Below are 16,661 nucleotides of genomic sequence, written 5' to 3' on the forward strand. Positions count from 1 at the left end.
CGGCTCCCGGCCCCCCGGCTCCCGGCCCCCCGGCCCCCCGGCTCCCCGGCCAGATCGAGCGCCCGCTGGCCCCTTGCAAGAAGTTTGGGTCTCGCCTTCGAAACGAATCCTTCTGCCCCACCCCTTTGAAAAATTGGTTTGGGAGTTGGGGAATGAGCCTTTCTCCTTCCTTTCTTGCCGTCTTTATTATTAGCATTTTTGTAAAGCTTCAGCGCTAAGGGGAGTGGCCCCAAGCGAGGCCAGGCTGCGCGGACGGCGGGGAGCGCAGCCGATTCAGCGGGGGAAGGCGCCGGCCCGGAGCGGCCGCCCGGGGACCCCATCTGTCGGCCGAGGTAGGTCGCTCCGGGCTGAGCTGACGTCCCCTGGGCGGCGGCGCCTCCCCGGGACCCTTCTGGTGCGCGGAGAGGCTGGCTGCTTGGTTGAGGGACGGGGACCGTCAGGAGGGAAGGGCTGCTGGCCCAGGAACGGCCGAGCGGGGTCCCGGCCCAGGGCGAAGGGGCTGGGCCCCGGATTTGGGGCGAGGGGCCGGGAGAAGACTCTGGCGTGGCAGAGGTCGGGTGGAGGGGTGGGCGAAGGCCCTGGAGGAGCGCTGCGATCGAGGATGGGGGACGTCTGCACTGGGCAGGCGAGGAGGGTCAGGCCCAGGTTAGGCGCGGAGAGGTTAGAGGACGCCGAGGTCTGAGAAAGGGGCCCTTGCTCGGAGGTTGGGGCGGTAGATGAGAACCCGGCCGGGCGGAATTTGCAGTTGCGCGGGTGGGGGTGGGGGTGGCCCTGGGGTCGGTAACCCAAGGCCCTGGACCATGTGTGTTGGGTTGCTCGATGGAAACGGGATCGGCGGCCGGGAGAGGCTGGTTTTGGCGGCCGAGGAGCCGGGCTAGGGGTCCGTAGGCGGCGCCTGGCCGGGACAGCATCCCGGTCCGACTGGGCAAAGCGGGCGTGGGCGCTGGGGAGCGAAAGGCCCGGCACCCACCCGGCCTGGCCCCCGCGCTCGCAGCGCAGGCCGCGGCGTCGGGCTGCAGCGCACCGCGCCTAGGCTGGCTGTGTCCCGGCTCCTGGGTCTCCACAGAGGCGCGGCTCGCCCAGGGACAGGGGCCGGTGCGGGCCCGGGGCAGGCGCTGCCTGGCCCCTCGAGCCGCTGCGGGGCGGCCCCGACCCCTCCCGGGACGGAGCAGCGGCGCGGAGCGGGGCGGGGGCGGAGGGCATGGGAGGCGGGTCCCCTGACCCCGCTGGAGGCGAGAGGGCGGGTCGGATTTGGAGCTGCCGGAGGCTCGCTCAGAAGTGGCCCCCCGTGCCGCCGGGCCCCGCGGAGGGGCCCGGCTTTGTGGGGGATTCGAGGGCTCCCGCGCCATCCCGGTACCTGTGCGCGTCGGCGGGCCTCTGTGCGCGCGTCGGTGCGCCCTCTCCGGAGTCGGCCGCGTGCTGGGCGCCCGAGTCCGCGCGTGCAGTATTCCCGGGTGCCCGAGACTTTCTGGGCTCGGAGTGTGTGGATGTGTACCCGGGCGTGATTGCCGTGCACATGTGCGCGTGCATCTGCAGGTCCTAACACGCCTCTGGAGCCTCTGTATGTTTCTAGGCCTTTCTGTGTGTCCCGGTGTCGGTGTCGCTGTACGTGGGAGCCGACGGCTTTGTGTGTCTCTCAGCCACTGTATTGTGTCCGGGGCACTTTTCTGTTTACGTGTCTTCGTGTCGTCTTTGCGTGCCTGAGTGGATCTCTGAGTTTCTGAATGGCTCTGTGTGCTTGCGTGTCTGTTAGAGTTTTTTGGGGGGGTTTATGTGTGTGTTTGCGCGTGGCTTTTGGTGTCGTGCTCCGTGCATTTCTCCACGTCTTTGTGTGTCTGTCTCCGGGACGGTGGGTGAGGGGCTATGTGGCTTCTCTCATACGCCCTGGGTGCCTTGTCCTTGTGCAGCCTGGAAGGCCCTGAGCTCCCGAGGTTGGGCCTGGGCCTGGGCTGCCTTCCTCGGGCAACTGGGGGCCGGGGCGCGAGCTGTGGGAGAAGCCGGGCAGGCAAAATTCGGGCGCGCGTTGCCCGGCGCACCACTGGCGAACCGACCGGGCGCATTCTGCCCTCTGCTGGCAGCCTTGCGTTCCTGCACCGGCTGCCTGTGGGCTAGAGGGTCCGGCCCGGTTCCAGGCCCAGACCCTCGCTTTTACCTTCAGAGCGCACTTGGGAACCCGCTCCCAACTCAGGCCCTGCGCACTCATCCCGGACCCCACGCTCTGGATGCAGCGTTCCGTCCTCCTCCCGTCTCCCCCACCTTCCCTGTAACCAGCCTCTTCCTCTCCTCATTTCTCCCCCTCAGCCAAATGGGGGCCCCTGTGGCCTGGCCTCTGTGACTTCTGTGACCCTGGGTCTGATGTCCAGAGCTGAGTTGGGGCCGCAGACTGAGCTGGGGTCGCGTTCCTAGGGCCACCCAAAAGCAAGTTCTCAGAGCAGGAGAACGTACTAGCAGCCTTGCTCTGGTGTCCTGGGGCACATACAATCTTGGTGCCTCACCCCCACGCCCCTGCCGGAGTCACAGCCCACCCCACCAGGGCTGACACTTGGAGGGCCACAGAAGGTGCTCAGAGCCACCCGAGGCTTCTAGGTACCTGTCCGGCCCAGGCAGCGGCTGCTCTTTCTGGTCTAGGACTGGGGCTGCTCAGCCCACAAACCTGGGATCCCGCTCCACATCCCCCTTGCTCTGTGTCAGTCCATCCCCTCACCACACCTCCACGCTCCGATCCATCGCCATGTGAGTCCTTTTCTTTGCCCTTTGTCCCTGCTCCGGGGTCCTTCTTTCTCCCAGCTGAGTCCGCGGTCTGGCTCCTCCAAACACAGACGCGCAGAACACCCAGGTCTCTCTCAAGCACAGTCCCGGCTCCTGCCCTCCCAACCATTTCCCTTGCTGAAGAAGTGGCCGGCTGGACGGTAGAATGGGGAGCCTAGGCCCCGTCAGGTGCCATCTGTAGACAGCTAGCGGCATCTTGCTCGGTGCAACAGAGCCAGCCGGATCTGGCCACCGCCCACACCCCCCGGGGCATCCACGGACCTGTGACGCCCCCAGCGGCTCACCCCCAGGCGCTCCCGCCTGTCTGGGATTTTCTGTGGCTTGGACTTCAGCCGCAGAAACAGTTTCAGATTTTCTCCACCTAAGGAAAGACCCAGCCTGGCTCTTTGGAATTGCTTGGAAGGAAGCAAGAACTGAGAGGGAAGCTCTAGGCGGGAGTCACAGCTCTCACGATCCTGCTGATGCCTCATCTCCACGGAGCCCTTCCCTATACCCCCTTGCTGGGGCCCTGCACTCCCTGCGCCTGCCTCTGCTACTGGCCTTCCAAATGCGGCCCTATGACCACCCCCTCCCCACAGTGGAGTCCTGTCCATCCTCCCCATCTGTGCTTCTGACCAGAGCCGAACCCAAGTCCCCTCCCAATTTACAACCCCAGCTAGAAGCAAGGATCCTGGGCAGGGATGAAGTACCCGCCAATGCCCAGCGGAGTGAGTGCTGGGGAGCATGAAGGCGAGGAGGAGGGGCTGCACAGATGCCCAATTCCACCCAGTCAGGGCTGTCAGGGTTGCCAGAGTGAGCGCTCGGACCTGTCCAGTGACACCCCCCCCCCCATACCATTGGCCTTGACAATCCTCAGATCTGCTGGAAGCAGATTGGACCAGAGCCACCCCAACACATGGCCTGGCTTGGGGCCCACTATTCCCTGGTGGCAGCTGGGATCTGGGAATCCAGGAGCTCTGGAAGTGGGGTAGGACAGCAATATCAGAGGTGGAATGCCCCCACCTTCAGAGCCAGTGGGGACCATGCTCTCTCCTGAGGACCACAGCAGGCCTGACCCCAGGACATGTGGAGCAAAGGCTCAGGCCCCTTCTCAGCCAGCAGAGAGAAGAGTGTGTGTGGTAAGTAACCCGGTCATCTTCCCACAGCCCAGAGAAAAGTTTCTGTGGTCTTCTTGTGCCTGTGGAGAGCTCACAGAGCCCCTGAACCACGTGGAGGTCAAAAAAAGAGGGATGATTGAGGAGAGGCCCAAGCTGGGGTCCTGCTGACCCAGGGCTGAGAGTGGGTTCTCACTTTCCCATCCCGGGTTTTCTAAGGCTAGTGAGAAGGACGTGGCAGAGAACAGGATTTTAGGCAGCGTTTTGTTGGTGAGATACAGTGTAGTGGCTCTGAGGCCTTGTGCTGGTACATGCCTGTGTGCAGTGTGGAGGACTTTCCAGCCCCGGGGCGGAGTCCTTCTATCCTCCTGTGGCCCAGTCCCACCTCAACCAGCTAGTGGGGTCTCTGGCTACAGGCCCATGACTTTTCAAGTGCAAAGTGTGGGACATTAGTCATGGAATTCCTCCCTGGCGGGTTAAGAGCTCAGGCTCAGATCTAAAGCCTTCTGTCTGTCCTCAGGACAGGAGAGGACAGTGCCCTGGCCAGGTGGCTCACAGCTAAGGTCTTCCACTGGCCAGGCAGTACATTGGAGTGGTCAAGAGCAGGTCTTGGGGAGTCACCAAGGTCTAGTTCAGGATCTGGCTATGGGACTCTGGAAAGTGCTGCCCTCTGTCTGTGCCTCAGCTTCCTCATCTGTAAAGGGGGCAGAGTAGTAGCATCTATCCCACAGGATTGTTGAGATGGTGAAATATAAGTGCTTACCATGGTGCCTGGCACATAGTAGGCCTCTATAAATATTTGGCAAATAATTGGATAAAAGGAGTCCCTGGGACTTGGGAAGATCACAGCTGCCTCCTCCCCTCCCTATCAGGACCAGAGATGGAAAGACACATGCTGAGCTCAGCCATTTGTTTTTCTTTAGGGCAGGCAAAACTCAGATCCAGACAGCTGTGGGCTGGGTGCAGGAGGCTTGGGGGCGGGCGGGGGGGGGGGGGGGGGGGCGGTGCCCCAGGGGGGTGCCCCAATGTCCAGCACAGACAGCCTCAGGCTTCTCTGATTGCCCTGGCTATGAATCCTGGGTCTGAAAGTTGCTTTGGAAGGCAACAGAATTAGGGGTTTCAGCCTAGTGCATCAAAACTGACCAGGTGGGAGGGACTCTCGAGGTGCCATTTATATTTATTTTTTAAAAGGCACTTTCCTGAAGCATCTTTGCATTTCTTGCCAAATGGATGGGCTGAGTTATTTCAGCAACCCATCTAGAACTAGGGGCTTCCCCTACCAAGAACCTGAGCCAGAACAAAGAAAAAGCCAAGAACTGTATATGAAGCCATAAAAGTCCCATTAGGACACTAAGAATAACTTTCAGAAAAACATTTTACATGAATTGGACACAAATTCACAAAAGCAAAAAAAAAAAGTGCATTCGTCTCCACCCTGAGGGTCTCTAGCTGGGAAGGGGGCTGGGTGTGATGCTGAGGCCAGCACCCATCCTATTTGATCTTTATCTTAAATCCACTTCAAAACGCTGGGGATTGGCGGAGTTGGAGGTTTGCCCCTTCCTGTAATTATTTGGTGTCTAGTAAAGTTTTTATGAGTGTCTGTGCAAATAAATGCATTTGATGTGCATTTGTTTTGGCGAGTGCCGCTTTATATAGGAGGCGTGTGCGTCTTCTGTTGGCCCTCAGAAAAGAAAAGAATGAGAGTGGAAATAAAAATAAAACTAAGATATCCGGAGCAGGCAGAGGGGCGGAGCGGGGGCAGTCCCACCGCCAACCCTCTCACACCAGGGCTTGTGGGCGCCAGGGATGCTGCCAGTTGAGTTTGCTGCCACTCAGGACTGGGAGCTGCTCAGGGCTGGTGGCAGGCTTTGTGAAATCCAGATTCTAGAAAGGTGTTCTTGGAAACAGAACTATGCCTGCCTTTTGGTTACTGTGCCCTGGGTATTCTTAATGAAGTGAGATGGATAATAAATAAAGGTGGTCTTGGGGTGTTGCTTTATCATTGAAGTGACAGACTATGCCTATTTCTCTAGAATTTGAGCTCAGCAGGATCTGGCCAAACAGGCAGATTGAACAGAGATGTGGCTTCCCGCTCTGTTGAGGCAGCTGGGGCGGGGCAGAATAGGCGGTCCTCCTGGGTGTCTGGGAAAGCAGAAGTGCTCCATAAGGGCGAGGACTCAGTTCAGGGTGTCAGGGGCTAAGAGCGTCCATGCTCTGCTGGTGTGCAGGATGCAGCCTGCAGGTGCATTCAGCTTGGGCCCATACTATCTCTCTTCCCAGGACTGCAGCCTTGATTTATTTGTTCTAAAATTATTTTAGCATTTTTATTGAAGTATAATATCCACATAGAGAAGTGCGCAAAGCATAAAATTACTAAGGGGACACACTCATGTTCCCAATACCCAGATCAAGAGAATATTTCCAGCTCTCCAGAATCTCTCCTTGTGCTCCCTCCCAGGGCACTACCCATCCCTCTTCCAAGGAAAGCACTATCCTGATTTCCAGCACCATACATGAGTTTTGCCTTATTTTTGAACTATATATAAGTGGAATCATACAGGATATACTCCTTATCATATCATGAGATTTTGGGTGAAAATATAGATTTTTCTGCTGAAAAATCAGAGGTGTGATCATGTTGGACCCTCATTCCAGCAGGGTGATTGATAATCTAGAGCTGAATTATGTCTTTCCCCCTTCCCCCCAATCTTTCCCTCCCCCTGGTACAGGACACCCACCCTCTTCTGTTTAGCAGTGGTAACTCCTGATGTAAGCTCCTTCCCCATCTTCAACACCTCCTCAAAAGGAATCACTGTATACACACTGAGGAAGTACATCCAGAATCTTCTCTCATCCCAGTCCCTCATCTGTGTTCAATACTCTCTGAGGTAGAAGTCCTGGGACCTCTTAACAGGTGAGGAGATCTTCTGCAGAGAGGTAAAGTCACTTGCCCGGGGTCACACAGCCTTTCAGTGTCAGATTCTGGATTCAGACCTGGACTGGCTGGACTCCAAACCCCAGGCTCTTGTCACCTCCCCACACAGCTCCCTTGGGCATCCAGGCCCAGGCGTGAACAATCCCCTCCTGCCTCCTTCCAGCAGGGAGGAAGCTGGACTTTTTCCAAAGGAAACGCTGGGAAACACAAAACCCAAAACAGAAAACAGGGCAGGGATGGTTCCCAGGCCCCGGCAGCCTAACCTCGGGTGATGCAAGTTTCATCTGGGATGGGCTGGTCTGGACTGGTGCGGCCTCCCCAGATGCATCAAGGAAGGGTGGTGTCATGCCATCCGCTGAGAATGTACCACATGCCAGGCGCTTCCCATGTGTGGTTCCTGAATACTCACAGTGCGCCCCACTTCACAGATGAGAAAACTGAGCTTCAGAGAGGTCATATGTCTTGCCTTAAACCACAGGTGGACGAGTGGCCATATTGGGTTTTGAATGCATTAATTGTGACTTCAGTGTCTTTGCTCTGTGCCACACTGGTCCTATTCTGATTCAATGGAGCCAAGTGGCTCAGCCACTTTCACTCTCCTGTTATGATGGAGGTGTAATCAGGTGCTTCCTCTTGGGTGAGCAAAGATTCTGGAGTCTGGCTGACATGGTTTGGAGTTTAGTTTGAGTAGCCACGTGGTGGTTCTCAGGGCCTCAGTTTCTTTAGCTAGAAAATAGGGATGATATTACTACTTCCCACTACTATTTGGAGGTTCAACAAGGTCTGTGGGCTTTTGAATCTGGAAGAATTGGCAGTGACCTGATAGAGAGGGCAAGAGGGTCATTGGTGTGCAAAGGTCCTGAGGCAGGAAAGAACTTGCTCTATTGGAAGCATGTATGGCTATGTTAGAACAAGGATGTGGCTACAGGTGTGGGCAGGAGGCTGACCACGTGGCATTGTTGGTCATGAAGAAGAGAATAAGCTAGAACCTGAGGGCTGTGGGGAGCCACAGGAGGGTTTCAACAGCACCGTGCCATGGCCAAGTTTGATTTCTTTTAGGAAGATCTCTCTGACTGTGGTAAGGCCTCCGGCAGGAGGCCAAGTGACCAGGCCTTTGGGTCTCAATATCCCTTTTGTATGGAATGAGGCTGGGCGGTCCGCAGAGCAGACCTTACCCTCTAATTTCCCATAGAGGTTGTGTTTCCAGATTCAGGGTTTCATGTTACACGGTTATTCTTTCTGGAATGTGTCCCCCGAGCAACCCCGCTGGACCCTCCGTAGAAGGAGGGGCTCTCCTCAGTGCAATATGCACATTTATGCAAAGAAGTAGAGCATCCCAGTCCCAGGGCTTGGCAGTATCTGATCCAGAGACATTTCAGCAAGCAACAGACAGAACGGTGCTCAGGAATTGGGATAAGCTGCAAGCATCAACAATACTAATAGTAGCGACGATACTAACGCATCTTTATTGATGACTTGTGATACCAGGCCCTTGGTGAAGCCTGCAAGATCTGTGATCTTATAGAGTTCTAAAGCCTGTGAGGTAGCTGGCATCGATGCCCATTGTGCAGATGGGGAAAGCGAGGCTCAGAGAGGGGGAAATGCCTGGCTGAAGGTCATTAAATGGCAAAGCCAGGCCAGTAGCTACTGCCCTTATGCTCTCACGTGTGGGTGCTGAGCAGCCTCAGAAGGGTGGTGAGCTGGGCGTGCTGTTGAGCTCTGTGGGATTCAGGTAGTCTTGCAACTGTTCCCAGCACACAGAGGAGGCAGAAAATTTGGTCCCCGCGTCCGGACTTCCATCTACACATCAGCCCACACAATCTGCCTGGCAGAGTTATTCTCCCTGGAAGAGCTTTTCCAAACCCAGGAAAAGCTTCCAAGTCTAGGATCCTCCCAGTGGCCTCTAAGGCCTCCTGGCCCATGTCCACTTCTCTGGCCTCATCTCCACCTCCTTCCCCCTTACTCCCTGTGTCACTCACAGAGCAATTGTGCTTACTTTAGCTTTTCAAGCAGCGCATACTCTCTCCTGCTTGCAGTGTGTGATCAGGCTGTTTCTTCCCTTTGCCTGGAAGGCTGTCTTTGCTCCTTTTCCCTAGCTTACTCCTATTCATCCTTCTCACCTCAGTGTAAACATCACTGCCTCCCAGAAGGCTTCTTTTGCCCTCTGGACCAGCTTCGGTCCCCCTCAGTGTTTACAGCAGCACGTGTGGCTCCTTCAGGATAAGATGGAAGCTCCCCACCCCCACCCCCCACAGTCTCAAGGAGAAACCCAGGAAGGATCAGAGAGGAGTGATGGGGAGGGTAGCACTCAGTGTCAAAGCAATGGAAAGGATTCTACAAGACACAGAGGGGACAAGTGCCCTTGAAATATAACATGGTCCACATTGTGCTCATTTGATGGTTGGGGATCTGCCTCTCCCATGTAGAGCAGCTGGGGACTCCAGCCAGGCAAGAAATGGATTCTCATGGCAGAAGATGAATCTGATTGTACTGAATGATCATCTTATTTCCTTCATCCCCCTTACTCCCTTCCCTTCTACCCAGGAGCACTAAGGATAAGATTGAAGATGCGTGGATTCACAGCCCATGCTAGAGAAGATGCAGAGGAAGACTTGGGCCTGCTAGATTCTGGGGGAGGGTGGAACAGTCTGGGGAGACTAAGGCAGCAGAGACTTGGAGACTGGGAGGAGCTAAGAGGCTGGAGGTGGGGATGAGAGAACATGAGGAAAGGAGGGAATGATCTCTGGGGAGTCTTGAAGGCAGCCATAAAGGCAGTTCTGGCAGGGGGGTGGCTGTGATGGTCTCACAGTGCAAGGGGGCAAGCGGATGCGGCCAGGGCCCTGGTCCCGTTCATAAGCACCCAGTGCCTAGTGGTGACTGTCAGAATTCCACCTTCAAGGCTACCTTGTCTGCCACTTGTGAGCAGAGGACCGGCAGGCCAGCTTCCCATCCTGGGAGCTCACTATGGGGCCAATTGGAAGATGACAGCCCCAAGGGGACCCTGTGAAAGGAAAACTGTTTTCAGAGTGTTGAGATAAAGGAACACATTTAAAAATCTGTTTCCCGGGACACCTGGCTGTCTCAATTGGGAGAGCATGCATCTCTTGATCTTGGGATCATGGGATCTTGGGATCCCTGTTGGGTGTCGAGATTACTTGAAAATAAATAAACTTAAAAAAAATTAAAACTTCATTTCCAGCCATTTCTTTTAAAAATATTAAAAAGTGCACAACAAACATGAGCCTCTTATTTTTTTTATTTTTTTAAAACATTTTTTTTAATCTTTATTTATTTATGATAGTCACAGAGAGAGAGAGAGAGGCAGAGACACAGGCAGAGGGAGAAGCAGGCTCCATGCACCGGGAGCCCGATGTGGGATTCGATCCCGGGTCTCCAGGATCACGCCCTGGGCCAAAGGCAGGCGCCAAACCGCTGCGCCACCCAGGGATCCCAAACATGAGCCTTTTAGATACCAAATACTCTCTGCATTTATGAAGAATCCCACTGGGGAGTAGGGCAGGCTTTGTGAGAGTCTTGAGGCCTGAATGCTGGGTTCTAGGCTGTAGGGGAGCCCAGAATGTTGGAGAGGGCCAGGCTGTCCCAAGGAGAGCCTGGCTGGGAGAAACAGTCCTGATGCCAGAGGATTCCACATATGCCCTGAGCATGTGAGAAGAGATGCGAAGGGATGAGAAGCACCCTCATATTTCTTTAGTGGGAAGATATCCCCCAAATGTATTTGGCCAGTTTGAGTATATAAACTGAAGATGCTGAAACTGTCACATGCCTACTTAAAATATTACATTTACAAGGTGGATATTACCTGCAAAATTACAATCACAATTTTTTTTTAAAGATTTTATTTATTTATTCATGAGAGACACAGAGAGAGAGGCAGAGACACAGACAGAGGGAGAAACAGGCTTCCCCCAGGGAGCCTGATGTGGGACTTGATCCCAGGACCCTAGGACCATGTCCTGGGCTGAAGGCAGGCACTTAGCCGCTGAGCCACCCAGGCATCCCAATCACAATTTTTATTATACTTTTAGATATTTATATCAGTAACCTGACAGATGGGTTAAAAAGAGATAATATAGGGATGCTTGGGTTGCTCAGTGGTTGAGCATCTGCCTCCAGCTCAGGTCGTGATCCTGGAGTCCCCGTAGGGAGCCTGCTTCTTCCTCTGCCTGTGTCTCTGCCTCTCTCTGTGTGTCTCTCATGAATAAATAAATAAAATATTTTTTAAAAAGAGAGAGAGAGAGAAAGATAATGCATAGGGGATGCCTGGATGGCTCAGTCTATTGAGCATCTGACTCTTGATTTCGGCTCAGGTCATGATCTCAGGGTCATGAGACTGAGCTCCATATTGGGCATGGAGACTGCTTAAGAGTCTCTCTCTCCCTCACCCTCTGCCTCCTGCCTTAAAACAAAAAGAGAAAAAGATAATAATTATAAATAAATTATTTTTCTTGTAATTTCTGAGACAGTTTAGTTTCAAGCTCTTGTATTTTTTCCTTTTTATTATTTTTGTGATAAGATACACATAACATTTACTATCTTAACCTTTTTTTAAAAAGTAGGCTCCACACCCAGTGCAGAACCCAGTGTGGGGCTTGAACTCAGGACCCTGAGATCAAGACCTGAGCTGAGGTCAAGAGTCCAACACTCAGCCAACTGAGCCCCTCAGGTGCTCCCCACTTAACCATTTTTAAACATACAGTTTGGTGGCATTAAGTAGAGTCATATTTGTTGAGCATTAATCACTATCATCCAACTCCAGAGCTCTAAGCATCTTGCAAAACTGAAATCATATTCCCATTAAACACTAACTCCCTATCCTCTCCTCTTCCCAGCCCCTGGCAACCACTTCATTCTACTTCTGTCTCTATGAGTTTGACTACTCTAGATATCTCAGATAGGTGGAATCATGCATATTTGTTCACTTGTGACTGGCTTATTTCACTTAGCATTATGTCCTCAAGGTTCATCTATGTTACAGCATGTGTTGGAATTTCCTCACTTTTAAAGATTGAATAATATTCCACTGTACATATTCTGTTTTTCCATTTATCTGTTGATGGACACTTGAGTTGCTTCTATCCCTTGGCTATGGTGAATAAGACTACTATGAATATGAGTATACAGATATTTCTTCGAATCCCTGCTTTCTATTTATTCATGAGAGACAGAGACACAGGCAGAGGGAGGAGCAGGCTCCATGCAGGGAGCCCGACGTGGGATTCGATCCTGGGTCTCCAGGATCATGCCCTGGGCCGAAGGTGGCGCCAAATCGCTGAGCCACCCGGGCTGCCCTGCTTTCTATTCTTTTAGATATATACCCAGAAGTGGGATCGCTGGATCATATGGCAGTTATATTTCAATTTTTTGAAGAACCACCATACTGTGTTTCATTGTGGCTGCACCAGTTTACTTTCCCACCAGCAGGTCACAGGAGTTCCAATTTCTCCATGTCCTCTTATTTTTTTACTGGTAGCATCCTAATGAGCATGAGGAGGTATCTCATTGCAGTTTTGATTTGCATTACCCTAATGAATAGTGAAGCAAGGCATATTTTCATGTGTTCACTGGCCATTTGTGTATCTTCTTTGGAAAGATGTCTGTTCAAGTCTTTTGCCCATGTTTGGTGCTTTGTGTTGTTGGGTTGTAAGAATTCTTTATACATTCTGGATATTAACCTCTTATTGGGTCTATGATTTGCAAATATTGTCTCCCATACAGTTGGGTTGCCTTTTCATTCTGTTGATTGTGCCCTGTGATGAACATAAGTTGTTTTGTTTTGTTTTTAAGATGTTATCTAATCATTCGACAGAGCGAGAGAGCGCATGAGTGTGGATAGGAGCAGAGGGATAAGCAGACCCCCCACTGAGGGGCTTGAAACCAGAATCCTGGGATCATAACCTGAACCGAAGGCAGACTCCTAACCAACTAAATGAGCCATCCAGGCACCCCTGAGCAGAAGTTTTTAATCTTCAAATCCAATGTATCTATTTTTGCTTGTGTTGCCTGTGCTTCACCTGCATTTTTGAATCTGTGTCCTTTGTCTTGACTAAACCACTTTTCAAGATGCCCAGCATCATTTTGCATTTTGTCATCAGCGTCCACTTCTAAGTTGCTTGTCATACAAAATCACATGTGGTGCTCTAATTGTCCCTCACCACAGATACCTATTTGCCAAACATTATGCCACAGGTTATATACTTACTCTGCTTGTTGGCATAAATTCATAATCTGTACAGCTTCTATAATGCATTTATAAAGTGGACTATAAAAGGCTTGTTTGAAACAGCATCCAGTCCCTGTGTGTGCAAGGCCACACTCCCAGGAGAGATTCTAAAGCTACACAAAATTACTTTATCTCTTTTAGCCCATTTGTCAGGTTACTGTGATTAACATCCAAAATGAGCATGAATTGAGGTCATTTCAGAATAATGCATCTTTCCCAAACAGCATTGCATTGGTCAAAATGAAATAATTGAGAAAGTGCTCCATAACACAGCATACCCTGTAAGGAAGCAAATATAAGGAATAATTTTGGGGGAAAACCCTACTTTATATTTTGGCTATCTAATAATTAATATATAATAACAGCAGCAGGAGTAGGAGCAGCAGTGACCACCATGTGTTGAGTACCGCTCCAGCCTGGCTGAGCTCAGTGTGCCACCATTCTTAATGCTGAATCCATATGACAGCCTATGAGGAAGGTACTCAGATTGTTCTCAATCCACAGGTGGGGAAACTGAGGCTCAGACAGGTGAAGGCACATGCTGGGAGAGCTGAGATTTTAATCCATGTCTTTCAGAGCCCAGACTCTTAATCATTACATGAGCCTGCTTTCATCCACCTGGCTTGTATCTGTCTGTGAGCACCCAGTGCTGCACATGACCCAGAGAGGAGCCCGCCCTGAAATGTTGGGTTTATAATGTTCCTACCTCGCTCATGAAAGTTGGCTGCAAACTCAGCTTGGTTCCCTCTACCCAGTGGTTGGTGCTTATTCCCAGGGTGCAGCTGATATGCGGAGAGGGCATCACCCATGTCCCCTCCTGCTCAGGCAGGTTAACACCAACTCACCATAAGGTACTTAGAAGAAAGAAAGAGTATTGGAAAGTGAATAGCCATTCAGGCCACATTTACACAGAGGTGACCACATAAAAACATCAGAGACACAAGAGATCCTGCTTCTGCCTTGGTAAAAAGTGCTTTTATTTTTTATTTTTGATAAGGTTTTTTATTCTGGAAAATTTCAAACATAAATAAAAGTAGAGAGTATAATGTACCAATGGATTGTTTGGCAAATCTTGGACTCTCTAATATTTCAATCATAACTATTTTGGTTTATCTTTTCAAATGATAAGGATGCCTTTTTTCTTTTTAAAGATGTTATTTATTTATCTGAGAGAGAGCAGAGCAAGAAAGAGAGAGCATGAGCTGAGGGGCAGAGGAAGAGGGCCAAGCAGACTCCCCACTGAGCAGGGAGCCCAATGCAGGACTCGATATCAGGACTCTGAGATCGTGACCCGAGCCCAAGGCAGATGCTTAACCCACTGAACCACTTAGCCACTCCTAATAAGGATGTCTTTTTTTAAAAAAAGCTGGCAGCCATAATGCCATTATCACACCTGTAGAAATTATCATCTCACATACCTAGTCAATGTTTACATTTCCCTGATTGTCTCGTAAATGTTTTTATGCCTTACAGAAAAGACCATACATGTCTCTTAAGCCTCTTTCAATCTGTAGTCTCCCCTCCCCCTCCCTACCACCCTCCTTCTCTTTCTCTCCCTCCTTCCTTCTGTCCACACCTCTCCACCTTGGAGGTTTGTTTTTTTTTTTTTAAGACTTTGTTTATTCATGAGAGACACACAGAGAGAAGCAGAGACACAGGCAGAGGGCTCCCCTATGGGGAGCCTGCTGTGGGACTTGATCTCAGGACCCCGGATCATGACCCAAGCCAAAGGCAGATGCTCAACCACTGAACCACCCAGGTGTCCCTGGAGTTATTTTTTTGTTAATTGAGTTTTAAACGTATCACGATGAACAGAGGGATTTAATGTTATTTGCTGTTTTTTTAATCCTCTGCAATTATTGTTCCTATTGATGCTCAAATGATTTCATGTGGCCAGAAAGAGCCTCATAGGTTGGCCCCCGAGGACTTCTGACCCCAGAAGACTTTGATAACTTCCTTGCTTTTTGGAATAACAAGATGCCCTAGACTCATCTTGTATATATTCTGCCTGGAATCCGCTATTTCTCCAAGAAACCAGGGTTTCTTGGAGTGGGGGGTGGTATGTAGAGACCACAGTGGAGGTTTAAGTAATGCTCATTGCTATCAGGTTGGTCACTATTTCTGGGTATTTTTAGTGGATGGAGCTAGGGAATACAGTTTTTTTTTTTAAAGATAAAATATTTCGTGAGTCATAGTTGTCAAAACACGAAAGCAACCAAGGTGCCCTTCAGTAGGTGAACAGATAAGCTATGATATATCCACACAGTGGAATGTTATTCAGTGCTAAAAAGAAAAGTGATATCAAGGCATGAAAAGACATAGAGAAACCTGAAATATATATTGCTAGGTGACAGAAGCCAATCTGAAAAGGCCACATACTGTATGACTTCAGGTATATGACATTCTTGAAAAGGCAAAGCTATGAAGACAATAAAAAGATCAGTGGCTGCCAGCAGTTGGAAGGTGGGAAGAGGAAGAGATGAATAAGGCAGAGCACAGAGGATTTTAATTTTTTTTAAAGACTTTATTTATTTATTTATTTATTTATTTATTTATAGATTGAGAGAGACAGAGGCAGAGCACGGTGGGGATGGGCAAAAGGAGATGGAGAAAGAATCTCAAGCAGACTCCACGATGAGCGCAGAGCCTGATGTCGGGGCCCAATCTCATGACCTGGAGATCATGAGATCCTGGAGACCACAGGAGCTGAAATCACGAATCAGATGCTTAACCAACTGCGCTACCCAGGCACCCCAAGCACAGAGGATTTTTATGGCATGGAAACTATTCTGTACCATGCTAGAGTGGTGGATACATGTCATTCTACGTTTGTCCAAACCCACAGGAGGTACAACACAAAGATGTGAAGCCTGATGTAAACGATGGACTTTAGTTAATGAAAATGTATCAATATTGGCTTATCAGTTGTAACAAATGTATCCCAGTAAGGCAAGATGTTAATAAAAGGGGAAACTAGGGGGATAGAGGGAGAGGAAGGGCCTATGGGAACTCTCTGTCCTTCCTGTAAACCTAAAACTGCTCAAAAAAATAAAGTATACTTATTAAAAAATGTCTCATGGGTTCATAGTGATACTTCAAATTCAGGACTATAGTGTTTCCACTTAGCCTCATCCATTTATTTGATTTTATTATTTTTAAAAAGATTTTATTTATTTATTCATTCATGAGAGACACACAGAGAGAGGCAGAGACAAAGGCAGAGGGAGAAGCAGGCTCCCCTGCTCCCCAGGGAGCCTGATGTGGATCTTGATCCCAGGACCCCAGGATCACGACTTGAGCCAAAGGCAGAGGTTCAACCACTGAGCCACCCAGGTGTCCCTAGCTTCATCTATTTTAAATCTGTATATATCCTTTCCTGCATGCTGGGTGTCCTTTTCTCCAGTTCCCAGTGAAAGATATACTTACTTGCTGAGCCCCACTTCCACATAATGTTCTCCGATAAGAACATCAATAGCACCAACAATGTAATTATTGAGTCTTTTTTTCTTTTGCAGTTTACTTATTTATTTTTGCTTTGCCTTTAGGAAATACCTTATTAGGGATAGACAGTTAAAATTACTGTGCGTTAGTCATGGAGTGATTCCTCAGCATGTGGTTATCA

At 50.6% G+C, this 16,661-nt stretch overlaps 1 long non-coding RNA gene across 1 annotated transcript; it reads left to right on the forward strand.

Moving 5' to 3' along the window:
* The first annotated feature begins 769 nt into the window (after positions 1-769).
* Positions 770-16,111, forward strand: LOC140597857 (uncharacterized). The gene is made up of 3 exons (XR_011999847.1): positions 770-3,887; positions 6,593-6,777; positions 15,598-16,111. It is a non-coding gene; the product is annotated as an uncharacterized lncRNA (long non-coding RNA).
* The last annotated feature ends 550 nt before the right edge of the window (positions 16,112-16,661 follow it).

Source organism: Vulpes vulpes, chromosome 2 (assembly GCF_048418805.1).
Source record: "Vulpes vulpes isolate BD-2025 chromosome 2, VulVul3, whole genome shotgun sequence".
In the NCBI taxonomy this organism is placed as follows: Eukaryota; Metazoa; Chordata; class Mammalia; order Carnivora; family Canidae; genus Vulpes; species Vulpes vulpes.